This window comes from Natator depressus, chromosome 1 (assembly GCF_965152275.1).
Source record: "Natator depressus isolate rNatDep1 chromosome 1, rNatDep2.hap1, whole genome shotgun sequence".
Lineage (NCBI taxonomy): Eukaryota > Metazoa > Chordata > Testudines > Cheloniidae > Natator > Natator depressus.
In genome coordinates, this window is record NC_134234.1 from 51,477,507 (window position 1) to 51,479,754 (window position 2,248).

The window sequence follows — 2,248 nt, forward strand, 5'->3', positions numbered from 1 at the left end:
CACAAAACCTAGGAGGTTGTGCCTCCCTACAATACCCAACAGTCCAGTGGTTAGGTGCTTACCTTGGATGTGGGAAAATCAGGTGGGAGTCCCCAGTCTAATGCAGGGACTTGAAAGTAGGTTTTCCCTCTTCCCTAGATGAGTGTCTTAACCACCTGGCTATTGGCTATGTTGGGGTAGGTCTCTCTCAAATTTCCCATGTAGAAGCTGTTCTAGTTTGTATGAATAATTAATTGAAGCAAGAACTGGAAACTGGGCATGCCCCACTCCAAGTGAGTGCCCTATCCACCAGGCTGTATAGTAATTCTAACTCTCTCGCCCTTTGGCCCACTGACTCCTCAGTTTTGTGAATGGCACCTAAGTCCCCTTTGAATCTAGCCCCTTGTTTCCGATTTCCTGCTTTTATCTAAAAAAAGGATAAAAATTTGTGAAATCAAAATAAAACATTTTGTTCTGGGTCACATGAAATATTTCTGTCAACCTGAAATGGATTTTTTTTCATAATTTTCGATTAGCCAAAAATTCAGATTTTTTTTCTATTTTTGGCACTACCAATGAACCAAAAAAATCAGTTATTTGTACAGCTCTGGTCCAAACAGCATTCTGCCAGGAAAATGCTGGGCTCTTTAAAAACCAGCTGCAGGAGAAATATTCTCTTGTCCCTCTTTACAGATAGACAGATCCCTGTAGTGATATGCCACAGCAAGGCTGAACATCGCTGAATGTGTTTAGTTACACATCTTGATTACAGCAGCAGGGTGCTTCTTACTTAGTTCAGGAGTGACAGAAATTAAAATGCTAATGGAGTATTATACTGTGCACCTGTGTGGCAATTGGAAGTGAGGCTACTTTATTAAAAACTAACTAAGCATTTTCTAGTCAGAAAACTGGGCAGTAGCAGAAAAAGCCAAAGCAATCTCAAGACTTTGCACTCCTACTCGGTGGTGGAGGCCCATTGCGGAGATTATATCTTCCCCTGCTTACTGGCCGAATAATGGTTGACTCATAAAAACGATAGTATGTTTCTGAATGGTGAAAAACAGAAGAGGGAAGCAGCAGTCCAAGAATGCTCCGTATTCTATACTTGGTTCCACCAGTGTAAATTCAGATTAATTCCATCAAATTCAATAGAATTATTCCAAACTGACACCCCTGAAATGAGATCAGAATCTGGCCCTTTGTTGGTAAGGTATTGTAGATGATAGTAATAATAATATTTTGCACATATAATACAATATGTCTTTCATTCAAGGATCTCAAAGCCCTTTACAATCTGTAATTAAGCCTCACAACAATCCTTCCTATTGTAGGGCGGGGTGGGGAAACAGGGTATGCCTACACTTCAGTTAGACACCTGTGGCTGGCCCATGCCAACTCGGGCTTGCGGGGCTCGAGGCTGTTCAATTGCACTGTAAATGTTCCAGCTCAGGCTGCAGCCCAAGCTCCCATCTCACAGGGTCCTTGGGCCTGGCCTCCAGCCCAAGCCTGAATGTCTATTAAACAGCCCCTTCTCCAGAGCCCCGTGAGCCCAAGTGAGCTGGCACAGGCCAGCCGCAGGTGTCTAATTGCAGTGTAGACATACTCACAGAGGCCCAGAGGTGAAATGACTTACTTTAGGTGATGCAGCAAGCCAGTATACAGAACTGAGGAGTTTTGATTTCCCTTCTCCTGCATTAACCAGTAGATCCTACTGAAAAATTATATTTTCAGTAATCTGAAGAGCTGACTTGAGGGGCAATTAGATTGAAGAAAAGTGCAACAAACAAGCTAAGGTGTTAAAGTTCATTTCTTTTTGTTCTAACAATGTGTCAGACTAATGTGTCAGAAAAGAGAGAACTTCTAGGGGAAAGTTTCATAGATTCATAGATACTAAGGTCAGAAGGGACCATTATGATCATCTAGTCCGACCTCCTGCACAACGCAGGCCACAGAATCTCACCCACCCACTCCTGCAAAAAACCTCTCACCTATGTCTGAGCTATTGAAGTCCTCAAATCGTGGTTTAAAGACTTCAAGGAGCAGAGAATCCTCCAGCAAGTGACCCGTACCCCATGCTACAGAGGAAGGCGAAAAACCTCCAGGGCCTCTTCCAATCTGCCCTGGAGGAAAATTCCTTCCTGACCCCAAATATGGTGATCAGCTAAACCCTGAGCATATGGCCAAGCTTCACCAGCCAGATACTACAGAAAATTCTTTCCTGGGTAACTCTATATAATATCCCACCACAGGCCATTAGGCCTATTTACCA